Genomic DNA, 8,006 nt, shown 5'->3' on the forward strand with positions numbered 1-8,006 from the left:
CCATAGCAGTAGCTAGATGGTTGTCTTCTCCCCATTGTGCTTCATTGTCGGATCTTGTGAGCTGCCTAACATGATCAAGATCATCTATCTGTAATTCTATATGTTGCGTTTGTTGGGATCCGATGAATAGAGAATACTTGTTATGTTGATTATCAAAGTTATATCTATGTGTTGTTTATGATCTTGCATGCTCTCCGTTACTAGTAGATGCTCTGGCCAAGTAGATGCTTGTAACTCCAAGAGGGAGTATTTATGCTCGATAGTGGGTTCATGCCTACATTGACACAGGGACAAAGGATGAAAGTTCTAAGGTTGTGTTGTGCTGTTGCCACTAGGGATAAAACATTGATGCTATGTCTAAGGATGTAGTTGTTGATTACATTACGCACCATACTTAATGCAATTGTCTGTTGCTTTGCAACTTAATACTGGAGGGGGTTCGGATGATAACCTGAAGGTGGACTTTTTAGGCATAGATGCAGTTGGATGGCGGTCTATGTACTTTGTCGTAATGCCCAATTAAATCTCACTATACTCATCATAATATGTATGTGCATGGTCATGCCCTCTTTATTTGTCAATTGCCCAACTGTAATTTGTTCACCCAACATGCTGTTTATCTTATGGGAGAGACACCTCTAGTGAACTGTGGACCCCGGTCCAATTCTCTATACTGAAATACAATCTACTGCAGTACTTGTTCTACTGTTTTCTGCAAACAATCATCTTCCACACAATACGGTTAATCCTTTGTTACAGCAAGCCGGTGAGATTGACAACCTCACTGTTTCGTTGGGGCAAAGTACTTTGGTTGTGTTGTGCAGGTTCCACGTTGGCGCCGGAATCTCTGGTGTTGCGCCGCACTACATCCCGCCGCCATCAACCTTCAACGTGCTTCTTGACTCCTACTGGTTCGATTAAACCTTGGTTTCTTACTGAGGGAAACTTGCCGCTGTGCGCATCACACCTTCCTCTTGGGGTTCCCAACGGACGTGTCAACCACACGCATCAAGCAAATTTACGGCGCCGTTGCGGGGACCTGAAGAAAAGTTACACCACAAAGATTTCTATCTCCCACGCCAACTTCACGCCGAAGCAAATTTACGGCGCCGTTGAGGGAGATCAAGACACGCTGCAAGGGGAGTCTCCACATCCCAATCTCTTTACTTTGTTTTTGTCTTGCTTAGTTTTATTTACTACTTTGTTTGCTGCACTAAATCAAAATACAAAAAAATTATTTGCTAGTTTTACTTTATTTGCTATCTTGTTTGCTATATCAAAAACACAAAAAAATTAGTTACTTGCATTTACTTTATCTAGTTTGCTTTATTTACTGTTGCTAAAATGGCCAACCCTGAAAATACTAAGTTGTGTGACTTCACAACCACAAATAATAATTATTTCTTATGCACACCTATTGCTCCACCTGCTACTACAGTAGAATTCTTTGAAATTAAACCTGCTTTACTGAATCTTGTTATGCGAGAGCAATTTTCTGGTGTTAGTTCTGATGATGCTGCTGCCCATCTTAATAATTTTGTTGAACTATGTGAAATGCAAAAATATAAAGATGTAGATGGTGACATTATAAAATTAAAATTGTTCCCTTTCTCATTAAGAGGAAGAGCTAAAGATTGGTTGCTATCTCTGCCTAAGAATAGTATTGATTCATGGACTAAATGCAAGGATGCTTTTATTGGTAGATATTATCCCCCTGCTAAAATTATATCTTTGAGGAGTAGCATAATGAATTTTAAACAATTAGATACTGAACATGTTGCTCAAGCTTGGGAAAGAATGAAATCTTTGGTTAAAAATTGCCCAACCCATGGACTGACTACTTGGATGATCATCCAAACCTTCTATGCAGGACTAAATTTTTCTTCGCGGAATTTATTGGATTCAGCTGCTGGAGGTACCTTTATGTCCATCACTCTTGATGAAGCAACAAAGCTTCTTGATAATATGATGATCAACTACTCTGAATGGCACACGGAAAGAGCTCCACAAGGTAAGAAGGTAAATTCTGTCGAAGAAACCTCTTCCTTGAGTGATAAGATTGATGCTATTATGTCTATGCTTGTGAATGATAGGACTAATATTGATCCTAATAATGTTCCGTTAGCTTCATTGGTTGCACAAGAAGAACATGTTGATGTAAACTTCATTAAAAATAATAATTTCAACAACAATGCTTACCGGAACAATTCTAGTAACAACTATAGGCCATATCCTTATAATAATGGCAACGGCTATGGTAATTCTTATGGGAATTCTTACAACAATAATAGGAGTTCACCCTGGACTTGAAGCCATGCTTAAAGAATTTATTAGTACACAAACTGCTTTTAACAAATCTGTTGAAGAAAAGCTTGGGAAAATTGATATACTTGCTTCTAAAGTCGATAGTCTTGCCTCTGATGTTGATCTTTTGAAACTGAAAGTTATGCCTAATAGGGATATTGAAAATAAAATTGTTACTACAGCAAATGCCATCCAAGTTAGAATTAATGAGAATATAAGATTAATGGCTGAACTGCGTGCTAGGTGGGATAGAGAAGAAAATGAAAAACTAGCTAAAGAGAAGAATGTAGCTAAAGTTTGGACTATTACCACCACTAGTAATGCTAATGCTACACATGTTGTTGCACCTCCTACTATTAATAATAAAAGAATTGGTGTTAGCAATGTTTCCACTTCTAATGCAAAGCGCGAGAAACTGCCCGAAACTGCTAAAATCAGAAATCGCCCGTGTTAAAACTGCTGAAATTTTTTCCAACATTGGGGATGATGATCCCATTGCTTTAGATTATAATGGTTTGAATTTTGATGATTGCCACATCTCTGAAGTTATAAAGTTCTTGCAAAAACTTGCTAAAAGTCCTAATGCTAGTGCTATAAATTTGGCTTTCACACAACATATTACAAATGCTCTCATAAAAGCTAGAGAAGAGAAACTAGAGCGCGAAGCCTCTATTCCTAGAAAGCTAGAGGTTGGTTGGGAGCCCATCATTAAGATGAAGGTTAAAGATTTTGATTGTAATGCTTTATGTGATCTTGGTGCAAGTATTTCCGTTATGCCTAAGAAAATTTATAATATGCTTGACTTGCCACCGCTGAAAAATTGTTATTTGGATGTTAATCTTGCTGATCATTCTACAAAGAAACCTTTGGGGAAAGTTGATAATGTTCGCATTACCGTTAACAATAACCTTGTCCCCGTTGATTTTGTTGTCTTGGATATTGAATGCAATGCATCTTGTCCCATTATATTGGGAAGACTTTTTCTTCGAACTGTTGGTGCTATCATTGATATGAAGGAGGTAATATAAAATATCAATTTCCTCTCAAGAAAGGTATGGAACACTTCCCTAGAAAGAGAATGAAGTTACCTTTTGATTCTATTATTAGAACAAATTATGATGTTGACACTTCGTCTCTTGATAATACTTGATGCACACTTTAGCGCCTAGTGAAAGGCGTTAAAGAAAAGCGCTTATGGGAGACAACCCATGTTTTTACCTACAGTACTTTGTTTTTATTTTGTGTCTTGGAAGTTGTTTACTACTGTAGCAACCTCTCCTTATCTTAGTTTAGTGTTTTGTTGTGCCAAGTAAAGTCGTTGATAGAAAAGTTCATACTAGATTTGGATTACTGCGCAGAAACAGATTTCTTTGCTGTCACGAATCTGTGCTATTTTCCCTGTAGGAAACTCAGAAAATTATACCAATTTACGTGAGTGATCCTCAGATTTGTACGCAACTTTCATTCAATTTGAGCATTTTCATTTGAGCAAGTCTGGTGCCTTGATAAAATTCATCAATACGAACTGTTCTGTTTTGATAGATTCTGCCTTTTATTTCGCATTGCCTCTTTTGCTATGTTGGATGAATTTCTTTGATCCATTAATGTCCAGTAGCTTTATGCAATGTCCAGAAGTGTTAAGAATGATTGTGTCACCTCTGAACATGTTAATTTTTATTGTCGCTAACCCTCTAATGAGTTGTTCTAAGTTTGGTGTGGAGGAAGTTTTCAAGGATCAAGAGAGGAGTATGATGCAACATGATCAAGGAGAGTGAAAGCTCTAAGCTTGGGGATGCCCCGGTGGTTCACCCCTGCATATTCTAAGAAGACTCAAGCGTCTAAGCTTGGGGATGCCCAAGGCATCCCCTTCTTCATCGACAACATTATCAAAGTTCCTCCCGAAACTATATTTTTATTCCATCACATCTTATGTGCTTTTCTTGGAGCGTCGGTTTGTTTTTGTTTTTTGTTTTGTTTGAATAAAATGGATCCTAGCATTCACTTTATGGGAGAGAGACACGCTCCGCTGTAGCATATGGACAAGTATGTCCTTAGTTTCTACTCATAGTATTCATGGCGAAGTTTCTTCTTCGTTAAATTGTTATATGGTTGGAATTGGAAAATGATACATGTAGTAATTGCTATAAATGTCTTGGGTAATGTGATACTTGGCAATTGTTGTGCTCATGATTAAGCTCTTGCATCATATGCTTTGCACCCATTAATGAAGAAATACATAGAGCATGCTAAAATTTGGTTTGCATATTTGGTTTCTCTAAGGTCTAGATAATTTCTAGTATTGAGTTTGAACAACAAGGAAGACGGTGTAGAGTCTTATAATGTTTTCAATATGTCTTTTATGTGAGTTTTGCTGCACTGTTCATCCTTGTGTTTGTTTCAAATAAGCCTTGCTAGCCTAAACCTTGTATCGAGAGGGAATACTTCTCATGCATCCAAAATACTTGAGCCAACCACTATGCCATTTGTGTCCACCATACCTACCTACTACATGGTATTTTCCACCATTCCAAAGTAAATTGCTTGAGTGCTACCTTTAAAATTCCATCATTCACCTTTGCAATATATAGCTCATGGGACAAATAGCTTAAAAACTATTGTGGTATTGAATATGTAATTATGCACTTTATCTCTTATTAAGTTGCTTGTTGTGCGATAACCATGTTTACCGGGGACGCCATCAACTACTCTTTGTTGAATTTCATGTGAGTTGCTATGCATGTTCGTCTTGTACGAAGTAAGAGCGATCTACCACCTTATGGTTAAGCATGCATATTGTTAGAGAAGAACATTGGGCCGCTAACTAAAGCCATGATCCATGGTGGAAGTTTCAGTTTTGGACATATATCCTCAATCTCATATGAGAAAATTATTAATTGTTGTTACATGCTTATGCATAAAAGAGGAGTCCATTATCTGTTGTCTATGTTGTCCCGGTATGGATGTCTAAGTTGAGAATAATCAATAGCGAGAAATCCAATGCGAGCTTTCTCCTTAGACCTTTGTACAGGCGGCATAGAGGTACCCCTTTGTGACACTTGGTTAAAACATGTGCATTGTGATGATCCGGTAGTCCAAGCTAATTAGGACAAGGTGCGGGCACTATTAGTATACTATGCATGAGGCTTGCAACTTGTAAGATATAATTTACATGATACATATGCTTTATTACTACCGTTGACAAAATTGTTTCATGTTTTCAAAATCAAAGCTCTAGCACAAATATAGCAATCGATGCTTTTCCTCTATGGAGGACCATTCTTTTACTTTCAATGTTGAGTCAGTTCACCTATTTCTCTCCACCTCAAGAAGCAAACACTTGTGTGAACTGTGCATTGATTCCTACATACTTGCATATTGCACTTATTATATTACTCTATGTTGACAATATCCATGAGATATACATGTTACAAGTTGAAAGCAACCGCTGAAACTTAATCTTCCTTTGTGTTGCTTCAATGCTTTTACTTTGAATTATTGCTTTATGAGTTAACTCTTATGCAAGACTTATTGATGCTTGTCTTGAAGTGCTATTCATGAAAAGTCTTTGCTTTATGATTCACTTGTTTACTCATGTCATATACATTGTTTTGATCGCTGCATTCACTACATATGCTTTACAAATAGTATGATCAAGGTTATGATGGCATGTCACTCCGGAAATTATCTGTGTTATCGTTTTACCTGCTCGGGACGAGCAGAACTAAGCTTGGGGATGCTGATACGTCTCTGACGTATCGATAATTTCTTATGTTCCATGCCACATTATTGATGTTATCTACATGTTTTATGCACACTTTATGTCATATTCGTGCATTTTCTTCGGAACTAACCTATTAACAAGATCTGAAGTGCCGATTCTTTGTTCTGCTGTTTTTGGTTTCAGAAATCCTAGTAACGAAATATTCTCGGAATTGGACGAAATCAACGCCCAGGGTCCTATTTTGCCACGAAGCTTCCAGAAGTCCGAAGAGGAGACGAAGTGGGGCCACGAGGGGGCCACACCCTAGGGCGGCGCGGCCCCTCCTTGGCCGCGCGGCCCTGTGGTGTGGGGCCCTCGTGCCGCCTCCTGGCCTGCCCTTCCGCCTACTTAAAGCCTCCGTTGCGAAACCCCCAGTACCGAGAGCCACGATACGGAAAACCTTCCAGAGACGCCGCCGCCGCCGATCCCATCTCGGGGGATCCGGGAGATCGCCTCCGGCGCCGCCGGGGAGGGGAATCATCTCCCGGAGGACTCTACGCCGCCATGGTCGCCTCGGAGTGATGTGTGAGTAGTCTACCCCTGGACTATGGGTCCATAGCAGTAGCTAGATGGTTGTCTTCTCCCCATTGTGCTTCATTGTCGGATCTTGTGAGCTGCCTAACATGATCAAGATCATCTATCTGAAATTCTATATGTTGCGTTTGTTGGGATCCGATGAATAGAGAATACTTGTTATGTTGATTATCAAAGTTATATCTATGTGTTGTTTATGATCTTGCATGCTCTCCGTTACTAGTAGATGCTCTGGCCAAGTAGATGCTTATAACTCCAAGAGGGAGTATTTATGCTCGATAGTGGGTTCATGCCTACATTGACACCTGGGACAGTGACAGAAAGTTCTAAGGTTGTGTTGTGCTGTTGCCACTAGGGATAAAACATTGATGCTATGTCTAAGGATGTAGTTGTTGATTACATAACGCACCATACTTAAATCAATTGTCTGATGCTTTGCAACTTAATACTGGAGGGGGTACGGATGATAACCTTAAGGAGGACTTTTTAGGCATAGATGCGGTTGGATGGCGGTCTATGTACTTTGTCGTAATGCCCAATTAAATCTCACTATACTCATCATAATATGTATGTGCATGGTCATGCCCTCTTTATTTGTCAATTGCCCAACTGTAATTTGTTCACCCAACATGCTGTTTATCTTATGGGAGAGACACCTCTAGTGAACTGTGGACCTCGGTCCAATTCTCTATACTGAAATACAATCTACTGCAATACTTGTTCTACTGTTTTCTGCAAACAATCATCTTCCACACAATACGGTTAATCCTTTGTTACAGCAAGCCGGTGAGATTGACAACCTCACTGTTTCGTTGGGGCAAAGTACTTTGGTTGTGTTGTGCAGGTTCCACGTTGGCGCCGGAATCTCTGGTGTTGCGCCGCACTACATCCCGCCGCCATCAACCTTCAACGTGCTTCTTGACTCCTACTGGTTCGATTAAACCTTGGTTTCTTACTGAGGGAAACTTGCCGCTGTGCGCATCACACCTTCCTCTTGGGGTTCCCAACGGACGTGTCAACCACACGCATCAAGCAAATTTCTGGCGCCGTTGCCGGGGACCTGAAGAAAAGTTACACCACAAAGATTTCTATCTCCCACGCCAACTTCACGCCAGAAGCACTACCCGTGCGTGGATTTTATGAGAAGTGCAGGGATCTTGCAGGATGTTCAAAGTCTAATCTCTCGTGCAGGGTTGGATGATTTTGTTGATGGTGAACCATGCCAATATGCAAAACTGACTATGTCAGTAGTGCAGGATTTTAAATTCAATTGGTCACGATCTAACCCCATGGTTCAGTACAAAATTTATAATAAAACTGTCAACTTGCCATTCAATGATTTTTGTGCAGCAATCAGAGTGCCGCAATGGGGATCATGCGAGAAGATAAGGGGATCGCCGCAAGAGTT

Source organism: Lolium perenne, chromosome 1, assembly GCF_019359855.2.
Source record: "Lolium perenne isolate Kyuss_39 chromosome 1, Kyuss_2.0, whole genome shotgun sequence".
In the NCBI taxonomy this organism is placed as follows: domain Eukaryota; kingdom Viridiplantae; phylum Streptophyta; class Magnoliopsida; order Poales; family Poaceae; genus Lolium; species Lolium perenne.